We start from the raw sequence: 23226 nt of genomic DNA on the forward strand, positions 1-23226 counted from the left end.
CACACTTTTGGTATCATTCTTCCAAAAATAGTAATGTTTACCTGGCTTACCTCCCCAAAACCATGGTTGGTGGAGTCAATCCCCTTGGTGTTATTTGACACCGTGACCCTGGACCAACTGGAAATGGTCCTGGATTGTTACTTCTTTTTAAGCCATCAGCTGACACTCTTCACAACCTGAATGCATTCCATTATTGGCCAGTCTAATATTAATACAGCCTTACCCAGAGTCTTTAATTATTACTTAATTCTTTGAGATAATCATCCAAAGGCCACCACATTTTTCTCATCCCTGACACCAAATTTTCCTTTAACATTGATTTTCTTGTACAAACTTAAGATTGACCTTAAGATATATTCTGAAACAATTCATTTTTCTGAATGTTCATGTACAAGGAATGAAATCTTTCCCAACATCTTAAATGTATTGCCTTCATACATAGTACCAGTCCTCCCATTACATATTCTCCCCCCTTTTCCTTAACTCACCATGAGATGGAAATTTTATAGCAAGGGCTTGGATTTGGGGAGCAGAGGAATGGTTGCTAAATTTAGAGATGACACCAAATAGCTAGGAAACTATGTTGTAAAAAATTCATCTGGAGGGTCAAAAGGAATATAGATTAGTTAAGTGAGTGGACAACAATTTGGCAGATGTAGAACCACGTGAATTGACCAGTTTTGAAAGAAAAACAGAAAACCATTTGATTGTTTAAATGAACAGAGATTGCACAGTTCTGTGGAACAGAAGGATCTGGCTATCCTAGTCAATGAATCACAGCAGGTTAGTATGAAGATGAAGCAAGTCATTAGGAAGGAAAACGGAATGTTGTTGTTTATTGTGAGAGGAATGGAGTATAAAAGTAGGGATATATTGCTATAGTTATTCAGGGCATTGGTAAGACCAATCTTAAGCATGGTGAGAATTCAGAGAAAGTTCACTCAACAGCTGGACAGGCTGGGCCTATATTTGTTAGCATTTAGAAAAATAAAAGGTGATCTTATTGAGACATAAGATCATGTGAGGACTTGCCAGGATACGTAAAGGATGTTTTCCCCTTTTGGAAGAGATTAGAACCAGAGGAGGCAGTTTAAAAAATAAGGGGTCTTCCATTTAATACATAGGTGAGGAAAACTTTCTTCATTCAGAGGGTCATATGTCTTTGGAATTCTCTTCCCAGACAACAGTGGGGCAGAGTCATTAAATATATTTAAGGCAGACATGGGTAGAATTGTGACTATCAGGAGACCCTAAAGATATTGGAGATTGGTGGGACTGTAGAGGTGAGGCCATAATCAGATCATTAATCATCTTTTTAAATGGTACAGCAGCTGAAGACTGAATGGTTCACTCCTGTTGCTAATTCATTTGTTCTCATGTTGGTATGAAACATTAAAATCTCAGCATGGATTGGATTCTAAAGAGACACATGACGAAAAATTCCTTTGTGCAGTGAGTTAATGTAATCTAGAATGCACCAATTGAAAGGATAGTGAAAGAGGATTGAATTTTATCTTTCAAAAGGAAGTTGGAATCATACTTGAAGTCGAGGAAAGTGGCAGCACTTTATGAAAAGGACAGGGAGCGGGTCTAATCGGATAGCCCTTTCAAAGAATTGACACAGGTATGATGGACCAAGTGTCTTCCTCCTGTGTTGTACAATTCTATACTCTGCCCCTTCTCAAAACTGGTCTTTGCATATAAAGGTTAAAGTCCGACTCACCGTTGACCAAGCTGATTCACTCTTCCCTCAAATCTCAGCCAACTGTGCTCACCAGAACATTCACAAAATTTCACTTTTATTGGTTAATAAACTTGATCACCAAAAAGAGCAGAAACAAGAGCAAATACTCATGTAGGGTGACCATGTATTTCAATCTCACTTTTGTAAGGCAGTTAATACAGGCAATTATATGCCAACAGCTCTACAAGATTAATTCAAGTATAATTTAGGGATTTAAATCTTGCATTCAAAGATGCTAGCAAGAGTATTTAGCATTGTTTTATGGACTAGAGCTCCAAATACTACTTGTGAGGCAGCTACAAAATGCACGAATTTTCTTCTAGTTAATGTCGTATAAAAGGAGGATTGATTTATCTCATTCCTGCTCCATTTCTCCTTTACGGTCCTGTATTCGGGATTGTGGTTCTTTCTCTGAGCACCTCTGGAATTGAACCAATAGAATGGAATAATATATTATTTAACACTTATCCATTTGAGTATTTGCTTTCCCTGTCAGGGTAATTAGGCCAAAATTTGTCAATATCATTAACTCTGAGTCATTAACTCCATAAACTACCTTGGGGTAATGGAATAGATGAGGCATTAATGATTGGTAATGAAGTTAACATGGTCAAACTTATTTATCTACATTGCTTTGTCTAATACAGACCTCTTGGGTCCCATTTTAGTTGATGTGAAAAGGTTGAAATTTCTCTTGGGTGCAACTTTGAGATTGAGATCAACACACCCAACACTTGGTGCATGAGATATATAAAGTGAAGACTCTGAAATTACACAACAGGTTAGGCAGCGTCTGTTGAGAGAGAACAGTTAACATTTCTGATCCATGGCCTTTCATCAAAACATAGAAAGAAAACATTGGAAATGTAACAGGTTTTAAGCATGGAAGCAAGGAAAAGGCATAGGGCAAGAAAGAACAAAAGGGCAGCCCTGTGAAGATGTGGAGGGCAGGAGTTATTTAATAGCAGAAGGGGCAATGATGGAAGCCAAAGAGGGTTGCAATGGGACAAGAAAGGAAACAATGAAGGGGAGTTTAAGATGTTAAAACCAACAACTGCTATCTGAAAACTGGGGGCAATGTTTACGGTCTGGAATCATTAAACTCAACAGTTAAAACTTAAGTAAAAGACGGGGAGGAATTAAAGACCTATGCCAGAAATTTCAGCAAGTAATCCAGGCTGAAACCTCAATAGATGTTCTAAAGTAATGCTGTACTCTTAGTGAACTGTCCTTCTAATAAAATGTGAAACTGAGGCGCCATAAGACCATAAAACATCAGAGCAGAAATTAAGCCATTTAGCCCATTGAGTCTGCTCCGCATGCTAAGTTTCTCAACCCCATTCTCTCACTTTCTCTCCATGACCCTTGATCCCCTTGATACTCAAGAACCTATCTACCTCAGTCTTAAATATCCTCAATGACCTGGCCATCTGTCCTCTCAGTGCCTGTCAGGAGACTCACGGCACTACTTCAACAGAGAACAGGGGCGATCTTCCTTGTATCCTGAAAAATATTCATCAACCAACGGATTATCTACTCATTACGGCATTGGGGAAAGTGCTCTATGCAAACTGGATACCACTTTTTTTATGACAGCGCCAACATTTCAAAAATGCTAATATGGCTGCAAAGTGTTGAGGTTATGAAAGATGCAGTAGAAGTACTCGTTCCTTTTTAGTTGAGAAAATGTTCTTGTCAAAAGAGATGTGAAAGAAGATTGCAGTAGAGTTAGAATATAATGGAGATCATTTTTGTTCTTTGTCACTCCAGTACCTTGCTTTTGGGTTACTGTTGTTTAGAACAAGATGTTTCTCAGTGGGATGAGAATCCTGACTACCTTTTTTGTGGTCAGGGATTAGGGGTACAGAAAGGGAGTGCGAGGGTGGGTTAGGTTTGTTTAATAATTATAACTGGCGGTCTTTACAATTAAGCTGTGCTATCATTATCATTTTCCTACCCACAAAGAAAGACAACATTTATGACTCAGGTAGTCTAGAACTGCGGTATTATTAAAAATTCTACTTGACTGAATGGCTGGCGTTAAGGTACTGTGAGTACTGTACCTTCTGCACCAAGTATATTTCCCTGGAGTGCTGTACCAGTGAAATAATTGTAACGTTCTATCAATGTTACCAATTTAGAACATCGTCCCACTTGTCTGTTGTCCGGCTGCCTATGCATTAGGGAGAAATTATTTTTAATTAACACTTAAATTGTCACAGGCAAAGATGAGTAAGAGACAGGATCACTGACTGGGGGCCTGGATGGCATGCTTGGTTAGCAACCTGTCTCCTCTTCTTCCCCCTGACCTCCCCCCACTGCCCCTGACTCGGAATTAGGTTTGATCAACTCAGATTGGCAGATATTAATGCTGTTTCTTCCTGATGATCAACTGCAGTACTGTTCAGCTGAATGAACATAACCATGCCTGTAAATGTGGTGCCGAACTGGCAAAGGAGAGAGAAGGACTCACAAGAGGAGTGGCGATTGAGTAGAGGAGTGGCAGGGGCATAATCGGGTGGCAAAAACCTGTTGGTGACAGGATACATTAGGCAGCAAACTCACAACCTTCCCATGTCCATGCCAATTCAGTTGGATAACTGTTGCCCATTTTAAGAGCCTCTCTGTGATAGTAGCCCAGTGATGGGCAGGGGACACACCATGCTGGGAGCACAACAAACAAATGCAAGTGGGCTCCCAAGGGAGGGGTCTGGGAGACACTCACTGGCTGATGGAGGGGGCAAGTGCTCGGGTCCCTTCTTGATTCAAAGCCTTAAGCAAATGTCACAACCGTGGCTGACCCTGACTGCACAGTGGCATGGCTGAGTTTATAAGAGCAGCCAGCCTTTTCCTGACTGTCGGATCTTATAGGCTTATGCCTGGGAAGCCATGTTAAATACCCAGTTGGTGGGTTATCCCAAAATGTGACGGTATTGGGGCCCCATCTGCTCTCCAGCCTACGACTGAGACTCTGGCCAGCTCCACAAAATCCCTGCCAAGGAGGACCATCTCCTTCATCATCAACTCCAGAAGTATCCAGCAGTCTCAGAGCACTGCATCGCTGCGCTGAATAAAACTTCAGAGAAGCTGTCAGACCTTTCGACCTGGCCTCCTTTAGTGTGTTTTCCCTCAAGGGTATTAAAAAACGGAAGATGCTGGAACAAAACCCAGTAGCATTTGTAAGGAGAGTGAAACAGTTGGTTTTCTGTTGAATATGACTCTTTGGAACATTTGTATTCAGAACAGTTGTACTGAGTTCAAAATGCTACCTCTCTTTTCCTTCCACATTCAGCCCGGTCTGCTGTATGCTTCCAGCATTTGCTGTTTTTACTTCAAGTCCCAGCACACATTGTATCCTTTAGGTTTAAGGGGTGATTTCATTGGAGGTGCTTAAGATGAGAATTGAGTTTGATTGGGGGGATGCTGGGAAGGGTGGCTACAGAGATCCTCTGGTGGACAGGCTACAGTACAGAGCTACTGTTGTAAAATTGAAGCTTGATAGTTCAGGAGAGATGCAGGAAGCAATTCTGAACACATAGACAGTTTCAGGAGCCAAGATTTAAAATGACTAGCAAAAGCACTTGAGGAAATATGAAGAAAAGCTTATTTCTGCAACAAGTGATTCAGATTTGGAATGCCTGAAAGGGATATATGAAGGTGAAAAGGACAAACGTTATTCCTCTTCCAGACTCCCCAAGTCAAATGGCCTTCTTTTGTTCTGAACTATTTTACAATTCTTTGTTGAGGCTGGAGGCAATTGAAAATTCCAAATCTGAGATTGCTAGGTGTGAGGCAAAGGCGTCAGAGGTAGGTGAATGAAGTTCGCACACAGATGAGTGTGATTTCATTGAATAGTGGTCTTCCCAAAACATTTACAAATTTAATTATTTTAGCATCTCAGGGACCAAACACTTGAAACTCAATCAACAAGGAGGGAAGCTTACACACAGCAACAAAGAGCTTTCTATTTTGGTAAGAGCTCCAGTGATTAAACAGGCAGGGTCCCATTAAAGGCAGTGGATGAATGGTTGCTGTTGTGCTGACAGATGAGGTCAGAGTTAGTCTGAGTCAGACATGTTAAATTCCTCAAGCTTCCTCTTGCCTTTTGAATGGGTGAAAGATAACTATTCCAGATAGCAGTGAGACAGCGCAGGTACTGTCTTACTTGGTCTATCTACGAATGACCTGGCGATCGATCCACCCTGTAGTTTTGCTTAGAATCTTTCACTGATGAACTGGAATTAAGCTGTAATCCAGGTGTGAGATATTAGATTCTAGTATCAATGTAATCCAACACCACAATGAATCTGTCTTGGGCTAAGGTTGCTCCAGGGTGAGATGCCTGGAGATGGATGATTAGCACCAAGTCAATCCCTTCTGGCAGACTGGGCAATCTGATAGCACAGCCAAGTTGGCAAATCAGGGTGCTGTTGATCATTAACAAGCCAACTTTTCTCATTACTGGAAGTTAAAAGGAGCAGTTCAGTTTTGACGAGTTGGGATTCTTCTCACTGGGACAGAAAAGTCTTGGCTGAAAGAAATTTGAGATTCTTGACAGTGCTGTTTGTTAATAATGTGTATTGCTTTGACCACAGAAATAGGCACATATTCACTTGGTCTCATTTAGTGTTCCATTCAAGCTAGGTTTAGGAGGTGGGAGAATATGGAGCATTTTGTAACAAGTATTTCCTGATTCAAGGGTGATTCAATCATCTTTCAGTTCACACATTAAACCAAGGCCTCTTCAAGTGGAAGAAAAGATTCTGCAAGCAGGGAAGCTTCTTGCCAGTATCCATTGCCAATATTTAGCCCTCAAGCAACATTAGATTATCTGGTTATTATTGCATATTTTGTTTTTGTGGAATCATGCCATTTGTAATTTGGTTGCTGCATTTATTCATTCCAAAAGTCCCTACACTTTATAGTGCTTCATTGGCTATAAAGTACTTTGGGATGAAATTGTGATGATTGCTATAAAATTGAAATATGTTCTATTTCTCTGGTTTTCCAATTAGATGCTTCATTGAGAATGTGCTACGTACCTTCAACATACTAGGGGTCAGGGGCTTCAGTTGAAGGTGAACTGCGGTTATGTTCATTTGCATTGAAATTTAAACAAACTCTAAATGCTGAGTATAGATCAGATGAAAATCATTAACTGGTCAAACATGTGGTCACTGTTAGCCAAATGCAGTGGCTAATCTTCAGACAAGAAAAATTACACCCAGTAGCAGGTAAACTGAATTCAAGTTAATCCGGTCTTTCGTTTTTACTGCAGATTTTGAGGGAGGGATATTGGCCTGGAATATTTCGGCGTTTGGGGTGCGCAGGGAGGTGGGGTGAAGAACAGAATGTAGCATACACCTGAGTAAGATTCCACCTGTTTGAAGTTGAAGTTGAAGAGTCTCCCGTTGTCTGGTGGCTCGGGCTGTTTGGTGGTGGGGGGGGGTCTAGAAAACTCCTGACTCTTTGCTCAGAGTGTTGCTGTCTAACAAAAACACAGAAAAAGGTCTGAATTTCTCCGACAGAAGTGTACAAAGCCAACACTAGCCCCAGTGGAACAATTTACCTTTTGAACAGGTCCAAGATATTAATTAAGATAAATCTACCTCAATTTTGAGAGGCTCCCATCATGTAATTTATCAAAATTATGATAATTATTTCTGTAGGGCAGCAAAATTATTACCTCGTTCTTGTCTGATTTGTATTAGTCTTCATAATTTAATAATTCAGTATCTGAGTCCATCTGGTGAGGGAATGCTTATACCTTTCACATCTCACCCTTTCTTTGGAGCCTGTTTTAGTTCCTGCGTGCATCCCATCCCAGGTGAGATCAGGCTTGGTCTGCCTGTGAAAACTTTTCTGCCCTTGCTCTATCCATTTCATCTGTGTCAGCATGTGCTCTCGCCACAGGTAACAAGGTCTCGCCCTGTCCCCCACTTCTCCACAATGTTTAATTATGGTAAAAAGAATGGTCTTTTCTTATTCCTAGGTTTTTTTTATTTGTTACGTCACCACCTGCACTCTGCAGGTGAACACAGCTGAATTGACATTTTCCACACTTCATGATTTTTACACTGTAATTTGACATAATTAATGCCTACATTACTGCTGATAATTTAGCTAGTTAATTAAACTCTAAGGAGATAATTAAGAAGAGGCTACTGCTTGGATTGCTAATTGTTTTTGTCATTATTTTTGGGACTGGCAGCTGCAGGCTGAGTCATATCGTTCACCAGGTGACAGGTCACATGACAGGGAGACAGATGGGGGAAGGGAACATTAGTTCAGAATATATTCTCAGCCCTTCTAGGTTAACACGTACAAACGGAATTAATCACTTTCCGAGACTGGGAATAGACCACACTGCTTCATGCAGTTGTGGTAGGGGTCAGTACTTTACAGAAATGCTTTAAATCTGATTTTCTTTCCTTTTGGAACATGATCCTTCAGATCTGTTGGCTTTGAACTTGTTCTGAGCAGGAAAGGGGGATGTGGGATATGATGGGGTTGTGAGATATAGGTGTGATACCTGGAAGATGTTGCTCCAAGGATCTGTGTGCAACAATTAGTGTTGATTTCCAGTTCCGGAAATCGCTATCGCACACTGACCTTGGAGGCCAGTGCACCGGAAAGAAAGTTTTAGGGATCACTGGTTGTGGTATACACAGCCTTTGACCTGGAAAAAGACCCATTTATTCTGTTTCTAGCTTAACAACCAAGCATCTATCCAATCCCCAATCCTATGGGTTTTAATTTTGCCCACTAGCCTCTTATGTAAGATCTTATCAAAAGCCACCTTGAAATCCAAATACACCACATCCACCGGTTCTCTTTTATCACTAGTTATACCCACAAAAATACAGCTGATTAGTTAAGCATGTTTTCCTTTTCATAAACCCATGCTGAATATCCCATTAATGCTTTCCAAGTATTCTGTTACCATGTCTTTTATAATAGACTCCAGCTTTTCCCCCATTACTGATGCTAAGACCAACTCTAATATGAAAATCATTAGTTCTGTGATGTGATTATGATCCCAACTGCCATCTTAGGTGAGAACTAGTTTGAAGCAGCACCAGAAAACTTCTGATCAATTTGACAGATTATGGAAGTGAAGACACCCAGCAAAGGTCAGCATTCATCTAACAGAAAGCCAAAATCTGAGTCCAGAGAGGGTTGCTAGGCTGTTACATCAGCATAGAGGACGTCACAGTCTCTTCAAAGTCAGGTTTTCCAACAATGAAAGGCTATATATCTTATCAACTTAAAAGCTTTGTTTGCCTGTTCTCCAAAGTCACGTGACTTTCTGTCATCAGCAGGTAAACCATTCCCCATACACATTAAACTGTTGACAAAATTTCCAAGAAGCTGCATGGAAAACTATGTTTTCAATCCAGATGGGTGGCACAATGGCTCAGTGGTTAGCACTGCTGCCTCACAGCATCAGGGTCCCAGGTTCAATTCCAGCCTCAGGTGACTGTGTGGAGATTGCACATTCCCACGTGTCTGTGTGGGTTTTCTCCGGGTGTTCCGGCTTCCTCCCACAGTCCAAAGATGTGTAAGTCAGGTGAATTGGCCATGCTAAATTGCTCAGTGTTAGGTGCATTAGTCAGAGGGGAAATGGTTCTGGGTGGGTTACTCCTCAGAGGGTCAGTGTGGACTGGTTGGGCTGAAGCGCCTGTTTCCACACTGTAGGGAATCTAATCTAAACTGTTCCAAATCTTCCAATATTTTTACATAGTCCATGAAAAGAACCATATATATTTCCAATCAGGTAAAAGGGGCAGATAAAGGAAAGTTGTCTTTGATATGGGTCTTAATCGAGGTTTGTTTTATAACGAGTAATTCCATGAGCATTATTAGCCTTGCATCAATGTGATCTCTTTTCATTAAAGAGTGTGCAGGAGTGAGAGCTGTAACAGATTGTTAGGAGTTGTTTTCTCATCTACACATGACTCCTGAAGCCTGGCTATGATGGAGACTGAGTTAGTGGCTATGGACATTGCATGGAGAGTATAAGTGGTCGTGAGGGGTGAGGGATGAATTAGCATGGAGGGTATAAGAGGTCATGGGTTGGATGGGGTAAAATGTGGGGCATGAATTGCCTTGGGAATAAAAGGGCCATGCAGGTGAGGGTGGAGGGGATGAGGGAGAGATGTTTCTAACAACTTCTAAAACAACTGCTGCTTCCATGGCTATATATCCTCTGCTTCCAATGTCGGCATGCAGGACTAAACTCTACTCAAATATACTCTCACCTTGACAGAGTGAAAATCACACGGTTCAGGGTACTTTTTACTGCGGTGGATCCAGTAAGTCTGACTGGAGATATCTGCCTCAGCAACCAAATTCCAGGCCTCACTGTAACATCCTGAGATTGACGTTAATAGTGTTATTTTATTCCAGTTCACCGGTTGGGAAACCTGCAGCATCAGGTTGAACCCTGATTTTCAACATTGCCCAGTAGGCACAGATTTAACCCAGTTGAAATACTGGCAGGTTTGGGTGCAACGTAACTTTGTCTGATTTTTAAACTCCACTGAGGTGGATACGTAATATTGAATGGGTTGTAAAACCAGCATTCCATTTGATACCACAAGTTTCCCACAAGTTTAAATTGTTTAGAATTATCACCTAAAAATCATCTTCAGATGTTCCCAAAGAAAGTCCAGTTCAAAAGAATTTCAGGGGATTGGGATGTCCTCTAATCCAAAATTTAAATACTTGGCTCTGCTCTTCCTCCTTCTGTTCATCCTTTTTTTCATTCCATGGTTCCCCCTCTTCATTTTCAAATTCCCTCCAAATATAGTGTCTTAAAGGTTTTGTTCTCTGGATGAGAACATCTCTGATAAAAAATATAGATTCTTGATCAGAGCTTAATCTGCAATCTTCTTCCTGACCTCTCCGCCCCCATCCCACTCCGGCCTATCACCCTCACCTTGACCTCCTTCCACCTATCACATCTCCATCGCCCCTCCCCCAAGTCCCTCCTCCCTACCTTTTAGCTTAGCCTGCTGGACACACTTTCCTCATTCCAGAAGAAGGGCTTATGCCCGAAACATCGATTCTCCTGTTCCTTGGATGCTGCCTGACCTGCTGCGCTTTTCCAGCAACACATTTTCAGCTCTGATCTCCAGCATCTGCAGACCTCACTTTCTCCTCATAGGTTCTTGATCAGTCAGGAAATCCAGGGTTATGGGGAAAGGGCAGGAACGTGGACATGAGGAATGAAGGATCCTATTGAGGAGTCGAATGGCCTACTCCTCTTCCTATTTCTTGTAGTCTAATGTTTTTGTTGTCCTTCAAATGGTAGCAGTGGGCCTTCTTTTTAAACCCGGTGTCAGGTGATTGTAAGGTACTGTCCCACAGGGTGATTTCTTCATATCTCTCCTTGCCGATACCACCATGTAGCAAGCTTCAGTAAATCTCAGCTCCAGGCTCTGAAGTTTTTTTGGCACAAAATCTCCCACAAACACCACCTTAACGTGCGAACTGCTCCAATCCAAGCTCAGCCTACTGGCTCCCCCAGGCCCTACTCCTTTTCCCCAATGCTCCTATGTCTCCCCTGTGCAATCAGGAATCCTCTGATTAATTCATAGGTTCCACCCATCCAGCCCTGGATCACTGGCTCTTTCCTTGCTCAATCCTCCTTTCAGCCCCTCGTGTTCTGTTCTTTTAAGGTCTCTCCATACAACCACTTTCATTGACTTCCTAGTTACCTTTGTTCAAAGGTCTCTCAGATACCTGTCTCTCCAATGATAAGTACAGTCCCTCGTTCACTTCAGCATTCTGTCTCCTGATATGCGCATTCATCTTCTGACCTTCCTTGCATCATTGCTCTGTGAGGACTTCAAGCACTGCCAATAAGCAAAGCATTTCTTGAATTGTTAAATGTTGGAACAATAGTCTGCCACCAGTTTCTTAGTTGACATTTGTGTAATGCCAGCCCCTTGAACAGTAATGTGTGTCTATGTGTGTCTGTAGCTGTATAACAGAGGGGACTGCCTGGGTGAAAGTTGTCTAAAACAAGTGGAATTTTAACCACAAAAGAATTAGGCTTTGGGCATGGTGGGGTCTTGAGACTTGGATTTCACTTCCAGTTTTGTAACCTCAGGATGTCTCAATGACAGTAAAAGTTACTGTTAAATGTAAGGACTGCAGCTATCATTTTGCCCGCAGTGAACTCCTACAAGCAGCAAAGTGATTATGATCAGGCATTTGTTTTAGGTGTTGGTTGTGGAATAAATACCGGCCAGGAAGAACTCCTGCTGCTCTTGGAAAAAGTGCTGTGGTATCTTTCAGGTTCATTGATAGGGCGAACACAGCCTAGTTTTAAGGGCGGGGTGGGGGGGCGAGGGGGGGATTTTACACCATCCATTCCACTTCCAAAAACCTATTTTGAAGGCCAGGGGAGTCATATAGAATAAAATGGGTAGAAAGCCACCTGCTTTCTGCTGAGGACTGAGATGCCTCTAATATTATGGAATATGAGTAAGGTTTCAGCCAGGCATGCATATCCTTAGATCTATTGATGCTCTTTAGTAGCCAACTAAGGCCACTTACAGATATTATTTCTGCTGCAGAATACGGTGGGCAGCCTTTTTAAAGTCACTAGGCTCAAGACCAACTTTCCACTATGGGGACAATAACTATAAAAGCTAACATTCCATTCACTTTCTTTATTATCTACTGTACCTGCATGCTAGCTTTCTGGGACTAATGAACAAGGACATCCAGATCCCTCTGCACCAGAGCACCCTGAAGTCTCGCCCCATTTAGATAATAGTTGCCTTCCCATTTTTTTGACCAAAATACATGACCTCACACTTATCTACGTTAAACTTTATCTGCCACATTAATGCACCCGTCCAAATGCCTTTTAAATGCTGTAATTATACCAGGGGGAAGCAGTGGGGTACAGGGCTCTGGCACACAGTCTGTCCCTGCTGCTCAGAAGGGAAAAGGGGAAGAGGAGCAGAGCAGTGGTCATTGGGGACTCTATAGTTAGGGGGACAGATAGGAGGTTCTGTGGGGACGAGAGAGACTCATGGTTGGTGTGTTGCCTTCTAGGTTCCAAGGTTCGTGATGTCTCTGATCGTGTTTTTGGGATCCTTAAGGGGGAGGGGGAGCAGCCCCAAGTTGTGGTCCACATAGGCACCAACGACATAGGTAGGAAGAGAGATGGGGATTTAAGGCAGAAATTCAGGGAGCTAGGATGGAAGCTTAGAGCTAGGACGAACAGAGTTGTTGTCTCTGGTTTGTTGCCCGTGCCACGTACTAGTCAGGTGAGGAATAGGGAGAGAGAGGAGTTGAACATGTGGCTACAGGGATGGTGCAGGAGGGAGAGTTTTAGATTCTTGGATAATTGGGGCTCTTTCTGGGGTAGGTGGGACCTCTACAAGCAGGATGGTCTTCGTCTGAACCAGAGGGGTACCAATATCCCGAGGGGGAAATTCGTTAAGGCTATTGGGGTGGGTTTAAACTAATCCAGCAGGGGAACGGGAACCAAAATTGTTGTTCGAGTATAGAAAATGTTGAGAGTAGGGAGGTCCGAAATCAAGTTTCAGGGACACAAGATGGCACCAGCAAGCAAGAAGTTGGTTTGAAGTGCCAGGAGCATCCAGAATGAGGTGGGTGAACTTGCAGCATGGGTTGGTATCTGGGACTTTGATGTTGTGGCCATTTTGGAGACATGGTTAGAGCAAGGACAGGAATGGTTGTTGCAGGTTCCAGGATTTAGATGTTTCAGTAGGAACAGAGAAGATGGTAAAAGAGGGGGAGGTGTGGCATTGTTTGTCAAGGAAGTATTACAGTTGCAGAAAGGATGTTTGGGGACTCGTCAACTGAAGTAGTATGGGCTGAGGTTAGAAACAAGAAAGGAGAGGTCACCCTGTTGGGAGTTTTCTATAGGCCTCCGAATAGTTCCAGAGATGTAGAGGAAAGGATAGCAAAGACGATTCTCGATAGGAGTGAGAGAGGCAGGGTAGTTGTCATGGGGGACTTCAACTTTCCAAATATTGACTGGGAACACTATAGTACGAGTACTATAGATGGGTCAGTTTTTGTCCATGTGTGCAGGAGGACTTCCTGACACAGTATGTAGACAGGCCAACAAGGGGCGAAGCCGTATTAGATTTGGTACTGGGTGATGAGCCCGGCCATGTGTCAGACTTGGAAGGTAGGTGAGCACTTTGGTGATAGCGATCACAATTCTGTTATGTTTACTTTAGTGATAGAAAGAGATAGGTGTTTACCACTGGGCAAGTGTTACAGCTGGGGGAAAGGCAATTACGATGCAATTAGGCAAGATTTAGGAAGCATAGGATGGGGAAGGAAACTGCAGGGGATAGGCACGTTATAAATGTGGAGCTTATTCAAGGAAAAGCTACTGTATGTCCTAGATAAATATGTACCTGTCAGGCAGGGAGGAAACTGTAGAGTGAGAAAGGCATGGTTTATGAAGGAAGTGGAATCTCTGGTCAAGAGGAAGAAGAAGGCTTATGTTAGGAGGAGATGTGAAGGCTCAGGTAGGGCACTTGAGGGTTACAAGGTAGCCAGGAAAGACCTAAAGAAAGAGCTCAGAAGAGCCAGGAGGAGACATGAGAAGTTGTTGGCGGATAGGATCAGGGTAAACCCTAAGGTTTTCTATAGGTATTGAAGGAATAAAAGAATGACGAGAGTAAGATTAGGGCCAATCAAGGATAGTAGTGGGAAGTTGTGTGTGGAGTCAGAGGAGATAGGGGAAGCACTAAATGAATATTTTTTGACAGTATTCACTCTAGAAATGACAATGTTGTCGAGGAAATTACTGAGATACAGGCTACTAGACCAGGTGGGATTGAGGTTCACAAGGAGGAGGTATTAGAAATCCTGCAAAGTGTGAAAATAGATAAGTCCCTTGGGCCAGATGGGATTTATCCTAGGATCCTCTGGGAAGCCAGGGAGGAGATTGCTGAGCCTTTGGCATTGATCTTTAAATCGTCATTGTCTACAGGAATAGTGCCAGAAGACTGGAGGATAGCAAATGTGGTTCCCCTGTTCAAGGAGGGGAGTAGAGACAATCCTGGTAATTATAGACCAGTGAGCCTTACTTCAGTTGTTGGTAAAGTGTGGAAAAGGTTATAAGAGATAGGATTTATAATCATCTAGAAAATAATAATTTGATTCGGGATAATCAGCACGGTTTTGTGAAGGGTAGGTCATGCCTCACAAACCTTAATGAGTTCTTTGAGAAGGTCACCAAACAGGTAGATGAGAGTAAATCGGTTGACATGGTGTATATGGATTTCAGCAAGGCCTTCGATAAGGTTCCCCACAATAGGCTATTGTACAAAATGCGGAGGAATGGGATTGTGGGAGATATAGCAGTTTTGATCAGTAATTGGCTTGCTGAAAAAAGACAGAAGGTATTGGTTGATGGGAAGTGTTTATCCTGGAGTCCAGTTACCAGTGATGTACTACAAGGGTCGGTGTTGGATCCACTGCTGTTCGTCATTTTTATAAACGACCTGGATGAGGGCGTAGAAGGGTGGGTTAGTAAATTTGTAGATGACACGAAGGTCGGTGGAGTTGTGGACAGTGACAAAGGATGTTATAAGTTACAGAGAGACATAGATAAGCTTGCAGAGCTGGACTGAGCGGTGGAAAATGGAGTTTAATGCGGACAAGTGTGAGGTGATTCACTTTGGTCGGAGTAACTGGAATGCAAAGTACTGGGCTAATAGTAAGATTCTTGGTAGTGTAGATGAGCAGAGAGATCACGGTATCCAGGTACACAGATCCTTGACAGTTGCCACCCAGGTTGACAGGGCTGTTAAGAAGGCATACAGTGTTTTAGCTTTTATTAATAGAGAGATTGAGTTCTGGAACCATAAGGTTATGCTAGAGCTGTACAAAACTCTAGACATAGAGTCATAGAGATGTACAGCATGGAAACAGACCCTTCGGTCCAACCCGTCCATGCTGACCAGATATCCCAACCCAATCTAGTCCCATCTGCCAGCAACCGGCCCATATCACTCCAAACCCTTTCTATCACATACCCATCCAAATGTCTCTTAAATGTTGCAGTTGTACCAGCCTCCACCACATCCTCTGGCAGCTCATTCCATACATGTACCACACTCTGCGTGAAAAGGTTGCCCCTCAGGTCTCTTTTATATCTTTCCCCTCTCACCCTAAACCTATGCCCTCTAGTTCTGGACTCCCCAACCCCAGGGAAAAGACTTTGCCTATTTATCCTATCCATGCCCCTCAATTTTGTAAACCTCTATATGGTCACCCCTCAGTCTTCGATGCTCCATGGGAAACAGCCCCAGCCTGTTCAGCCTCTCCCTTTAGCTCAGATCCTCCAACCCTGGCAACATCCTTGTAAATCTTTTCTGAACCCTTTCAAGTTTCACAACATCTTTCCAATAGGAAGGAGACCAGAATTGCATGCAATATTCCAACAGTAGCCTAACCAATGTCCTGTACAGCCGCAACATGACCTCCCAATTCCTGTACTCAATACTCTGACCAATAAAGGAAAGCATACCAAATGCCTTCTTCACTATCCTATCTACCTGCGACTCCACTTTCAAGGAGCTATGAACCTGCACTCCAAGGTCTCTTTGTTCAGCAACACTCCCTAGGACCTAACCATTAAGTGTATAAGTCCTGCTAAGATTTGCTTTCCCAAAATGCAGCACCTCACATTTATCTGAATTAAACTCCATCTGCCACTTCTCAGCCCATTGGCCCATCTGGTCAAGATCCTATTGTAATCTAAGGTAACCCTCTTCGCTGTCCACTACACCTCCAATTTTGGTGTCATCTGCAAACTTACTAACTGCACCTCTTATGCTCGCAACCAAATCATTTATTTAAATGACAAAAAGTAGAGGGCCCAGCACGGATCCTTGTGGCACTCCACTGGTCACAGGCCTCCAGTCTGAAAAACAACCCTCCACCACCACCCTCTGTCTTCTACCTTTGAGCCAGTTCTGTATCCAAATAGCTAATTTTCCCTGTATTCTGTTAGATCTAACCTTGCTAATCAATCTCCCATGGGGAACCTTGTCGAACGTCTTACTGAAGTCCATATAGATCACATCTACTGCTCTGCCCTCATCAATCTACTTTGTTACTTCATCAAAAAACTCAATCAAGTTTGTGAGACATGATTTCCCACGCACAAAGCCATGTTGACTATCCTGGATCAGTCCTTGCCTTTCCAAATACATGTACATCCTATCCCTCAGGATTCCCTCCAACAACTTGCCCACCATCGAGGTCAGGCTCACTGGTCTATAGTTCCCTGGCTTGTCCTTACCACCCTTCCTAAACAGTGGCACCATGTTTGCCAACCTCCAGTCTTCCGGCATCTCACCTGTGACTATCGATGATACAAATATCTCAGCAAGAGGTCCAGCTTCTCTAGCTTCCCACAGAGTTCTCAGGTACACATGATCAGGTCCTGGGGATTAATCCACCTTTAACTATTTCAAGACATCCAGCACTTCCTCCTCTGTAATCTGGACATTTTGCAAGATGTCACCATCTATTTCCCTGCATTCTATATCTTCCATATCCTTTTCCACAGTAAATACTGATACAAAATATTCATTTAGTATCTCCCTCATTTTCTGTGACTCCACACAAAGGCCGCCTTGCTGATCTTTGAGGGGCCCTACTCTCTCCCTCGTTACCCTTTTGTGCTTAACAGGTTTGTAAAACCCCTTTGGATTCTCCTTAATTCTATTTGCCAAAGCTATCTCATGTCCCCGTTTTGCCCTCCTGATTTCCCTCTTAGGTATACTCTTACTTTCTTTATACTCTTCTAAGGATTCACTCGATCTATCCTGTCTATACCTGACATATGCTTCCTTCTTTTTCTTAACCAAACCTTCAATTACTTTAGGCATCCAGCATTCCCTATAGTTACCAGCCTTGCCTTTCACCCTGACAGGAATATACTTTCTCTGGATTCTTGTTATCTCATTTCTGAAGGCTTCCAATTTTCCAACCGTCCCTTTACCTGCGAACATCTGCCTCCAATCAGCTTTTGAAAATGCTTGCCTAATACTGTCAAAATTGGCCTTTCTCCAATTTAGAACTTCAACTTTTAGATCTGGTCTATCCTTTTCCATCACTATTTTAAAACGTACAGAATTATGGTCACTGGCCCCAAAGTGCTCCCCCAATGACACCTCAGTCACCTGCCATACCTTATTTCCCAAGAGTAGGTCAAGTTTTGCGCCTTCTCTAGTAGGTATATCCACATACTGGATCAGAAAATTGTCTTGTACACACTTAAGAAATTCCTCTCCACCTAAACCTTTAACACTATGGCAGTCCCAGTGCGGCCGCACTTGGAGTATTGTGTACAGTTCTGGTCACTGCATTATAAGAAGGATGTGGAAGCTTTGGAAAGGGTGCAGAGGAGATTTACTAGGATGTTGCCTGGTATGGAGGGAAGGTCTTATGAGGAAAGACTGAGGGTCTTGAGGCTGTTTTCGTTAGAGAGAAGAAGGTTGAGAGTTGACTTAATAGAGACGTATAAGATAATCAGAGGGTTAGATAGGGTGGACAGGGAGAGCCTTTTTCCAAGTATGATGACAGCGAACACGAGGGGGCATAGCTTTAAATTGAGCGGTGATAGATATCGGACAGATATCAGGGGTAGTTTCTTTACTCAGAGAGTAGTAAGGGTATGGAATGTTTTGCCTGCAATGGTAGTAGATTCGGCAACTTTAAGTACATTTAAGTTGTTATTGGACAAGCATATGGACGTCCATGGAATAGTGTAGGTTATATGGGCTTCAGCTTGGTATGACAGGTCGGCGCAATATCAAGGGCCGAAGGGCCTGTACTGAGCTGTAATGTTCTATGTTCTATGTTCAGTCTCCACCACCTCTTCTGGCAGTTCATTTAATACTCACACCACCCTTGGTGTAAAAACAAATTGCTCCTTAGGTTTCTTTTAAATCTTTCCCCTCTCACCTTAAACCTGTGCCCTCTATTTTTGGACTCCCCCACTCTGGGGAAACGACCTTGACCATTCACCCTATCCATGCCCCTCCATGATTGTAGATCAAAGTTGCATAGCCCCTTAATTTGGAAAAAAAGATTGGCTATTCCTTCATTGTAACTAAACTATAAGAATCCTGGAACTCTCCTCCTAACAGCATTGTCGAGTACCTTCACAGACTGCATGCTGGTTCAAGAAAGCATCTTATTTTCACTTTTAGTCCAATTGGGAATAAATGTGACAATAATATTTTAGAATACACTTTTAGTGTAAGAGATTTGCAACTCCTCTCCGTTACCTCACGATGGGTATGTTCGGATCTATCAGCCAGTGGGGTCAAGTTTGAGGGAGATTGTTCATGTTGCCCCCTGGCTGTGGCATTGAACAGCTTCCTAACCTTTCCCCGAATGGAATGTGATTAATTGAGCTTTGAGGCAGCTGGGACTGTGTTAATAATTGCAGGTTCTTCCTGAGGTTTTCCTTTTAAAGATTTTTAATTAATTTATCTATTACAAAATATATTTTAACATTCTTAATTGATGGGCATAGGCGATTTGCTTGCTGTTAACTGCAGGAAACTGAGCTGACGAGTCTTGTTCACTTTTTTTTCTTCGCTTGCTTCACTCTGGGTCAATTGCAATTTTAATTATCCGTATGAAAAGAGGTGAACTTGCATTTGTATAGCACCCTTCACAACATTGGACTATCCCACACTCGACACAGTCAATTAAGTACTTCTCTGTCATGTCGCCACTGCTGTAATGTAGGAAATGCAAGCCAACCTCTGCAGAGCAGGATCCCATTAACAGCAATATTCTAATGAACAAATCTTTGGCTTTTTGGGGGGGGGGGTGTAGGCTGAGGGTTAAATATTAGCGTGGAACACCGGGGAGTACTTTATCTTTGTTCTTCTTTGATGTTGTACTGTGGAACTTTAAGTTTCAGCAACAGTGAAGGAATGGCATCCACTACTTTTTGACATTTATATAAATAATTTGGATATGAACATCAGAGGTATAATTAGTAAGTTTACAGATGACACCAAAATTGGGGTTGTAGTGGACAGCGAAGAAGGTTACCTCAGATTACAATGAGATCTTGATCAAATGGGCCAATGGGCTGAGGAGTGGCAGATGGAGTTTAATTCAGATAAATGCGAGGTGCTGCATTTTGGGAAAGCAAATCTTATCAGGATTTATACACTTAATGGTAAGGTCCTAGGGAGTGTTGCTGAACAAAGAGACCTTGAAGTGCAGGTTCATAGCTCCTTGAAAGGTAGATAGGAGTCACAGGTAGATAGGATAATGAAGAGGGTGTTTGGTATGCTTTCCTTTATTGGTCAGATCATTCACTATAGGAATTGGGAGGTCATGTTGCAGCTGTACAGGATGTTGGTTAGGCCACTGTTGGAATATTATGTGCAGTTCTGGTCTTGCTGCTATGTGAAGGATGTCATGAAACTTGAAAGGGTTCAGGAAGGATTTACGAGGATGTTGCCAGGGTTGGAGGGTTTGAGCTTTAGGGAGAGGCTGAACTGGCTGGGGCTGTCTGCCTTGGAGCGTCGGAGGCTGAAGGGTGACCTCATAGAGGTTTATAAAATCATGAGGGACATGGATGGAGTAAATAGACTCAATTTTTTTCACTGGGGTGGGCGTGTCCAGAACTGGAGGGCATAGGTTAGGGTGAGAGGGGAAAGATATAAGAGACCTAAGAGGCAACTTTTTCTCACACAGGGTGGTGCGTGTATGGAATGAGCTGCCAGAGGAAGTGGTGGAGGCTGGTACAATTGCAACATTTAAAAGGCAGCTGGATGGTTATATGAAGGGTTTAGAGGGATATGGGCCAAATGCTGGCAACTGGGACTAAATTAGGTTTGGATATCTGGTCGGCATAGATGAGTTGGACCGAAGGGTCTGGTTCCGTGCTGTACATCAATATGACTCTATGACTCTAAGGGAACTCGTAGTTGGGGGTGGTGTTCCCATGTGTCTGCAGCCCTTGTCCTTCTTAATCATATGGTTATGGGTTTGGAAAGCACTGTCTAAGGGGCACTGGTGAATTTCTGCACTGAAGCACTGTTGCTACTGTGCATCAGTGGTGGAGGTAGTGAATGTTTGTGGGCGAAGAGCCAATCAATCAGATTGCTTTCTCCAGATGGTGTTAAGCTACCTAAGTGTTGTTGAAGCTGTACTTATCCAGGCAAGTGGGGATTATTCCATCACACACTGACTTGTGACTTGTAGATGGAGGACAGATTTTGGGGGTGGGGTCAGGATGTGAGTTGCTTGCTGCAGGACTCCTAGTCTCTGTCCTTCTCTTGTAGCCACAGATTTTGTGACTAATCCAGTTCAATTTCTGGTCAATGGTAACTTTCAGGATGCTGATACTGGTAATGGTGATGCCATTGAATGTCAAGAGCTGATGATTAGATTCTTTTTTGGTAGAGATGGTCATAACACAAATGTGATGCAAATGTGGCTTGCCACTTGTCAGTCCAAGCTTGGATATTGTCCAGGTCTTGTTGCATTTGAACATGGACTGCTTCAGTATCTGAGGAGTCATGAATAGTGCTGAACATTGTGCAATCATTGGTGAACATCCCCACTTCTGACCATGTAGTGGAGGGAAAGTCATTGACTGAGCTGAAGATGGTTGAGCCTCAGATATTGCCCTGACGAACTGATACAGAGATGTTCTGGAGCTGAGATGACTGATGTCCAACAACTGTGATCATTTTCCTCTGTGCCTGGTATGACTGAAACCAATGGAGAGATCTCCCCGACTCCCAATGCCATAATTAGGTTGGGGCTGCTTTATGTCACACACAGTCGAATGTTAATGGCAGTCACCCTCCCCTCATCCGTGGAATTCAGCTGTTTTCTTCATTTTGAATGAAGGCTGTAAATGAGGTCAGGAGCTGAGTGGCCCTGGCAGAACCCAGACTGGGCATCACTGAGCAGGTGCTGTTTGATAGCACTGTTGATTATACCTTCCATCACTTTACGAATGACTGAGTATAGACTGATGGGGTGGCAATTGGCCGGCTTAGATTTGACCTGCTTTTTGTGTGCAGGACATACCATGACATGTTTCCACCGTATCCAGCAGATACCAAGGTTGTAACTGCATACTCGAAGAACTTAGTTAAGGACATAACATATTCAGGAGTACAAGTTATCAGTACAATTCCTGGAATGTTCTCAGGGCCAATAGCCTTTGCAGTATTCAGTGCCTTCAGCCATTTCTTATTATCACCTGGAGTAAATAGAATTGGTTGAAGACTGGTATCTATGATGCTGGGTACTCTCTTTGAGGCCAAGAAGTATCACTCACTCATTACCTCTGGCTGAAGATTCTCAGAAATAATTCTAGGTGGCACAATGGTTCCGTAGTTAGCACAATTATTTCACAGCGCCAGGGACCCAGATTCTATTCCAGCCTCGCGCGATTGTCTGTGTGGAGTTTGCACATTCTCCTTGTGTCCGTGGGTTTCCTCCCGGTGCTCCAGTTTCCTCCCACAGTCCAATGATGTGCAGATTAGTGGATTGGTCATACATGGATGAACTCAGCATATCACAACAACTCATTTTCAAATCCTAATACTGGAACTGTTACTTCAAAGTATTATATCCATGTTCGATTAGGGACATATGGGTATTGAATGCACAAGATGGCAAACACGTGAATCTGTGTACTGGCCAGGAATAAAGTAGGATATTCAATGACTTGCAGATACTTCTGAGACAATCCCCAGTGGCAGAGGGAGGCTTTACCTTCAATCTTGTTCCAACCATGCTGTGGATGAAAGTGGCGACAGACCAATTCACACTGCACAAGGACTATTATGTTCTTGTAATGTATCATTTTGGAGATTCCCGTTTTTAAAATATAATTTTGCAACACATTGAGTGTGGTCTGTGTTGACACCATCAGGCTATTCTGAGTCTGTTTGGTATCCTGGATCAGATCCTGTCTGACAATGGACCACAGTTCAAATAATTTCAAGGCATGTGTTCGAATTGGGGAATGACCCATAACACAGTCACCCCGCTATCCATATCAAAACAGTCTAGCAGAACGAATGGTACATACCATCGAATCAATGATCATTGAAAGTTGAGCAACAAAACAAGATTTTCTCATTGTGTTATTATATTTCCTTGCAACACCAATTGAGTAGGCATTGCAATCTTCAGCACCATTAATGCTTTGAAAGTAACTGTGACTTACCTTCCCTAGTAAGCAAATGTCTAATCATTTGGAAGCACAAGATATTTTTCTTCATACAAACATACAAACCAGGAACAATAATCAGCCAATCATGCCCTTCAAGCCTGCTCCACCATTCAATAAGATCATGGCTGATCTGATTTTAACTTCAATTTTACACTGCTGCTTATCCCTCAATAATTTTTCATTCCTTTTGGGAATCGAAAATCTCTCTCTCTTCGTCTTAAAAATATTTTAA

The sequence above is a fragment of the Hemiscyllium ocellatum genome, chromosome 20 (genome assembly GCF_020745735.1).
Source record: "Hemiscyllium ocellatum isolate sHemOce1 chromosome 20, sHemOce1.pat.X.cur, whole genome shotgun sequence".
In the NCBI taxonomy this organism is placed as follows: domain Eukaryota; kingdom Metazoa; phylum Chordata; class Chondrichthyes; order Orectolobiformes; family Hemiscylliidae; genus Hemiscyllium; species Hemiscyllium ocellatum.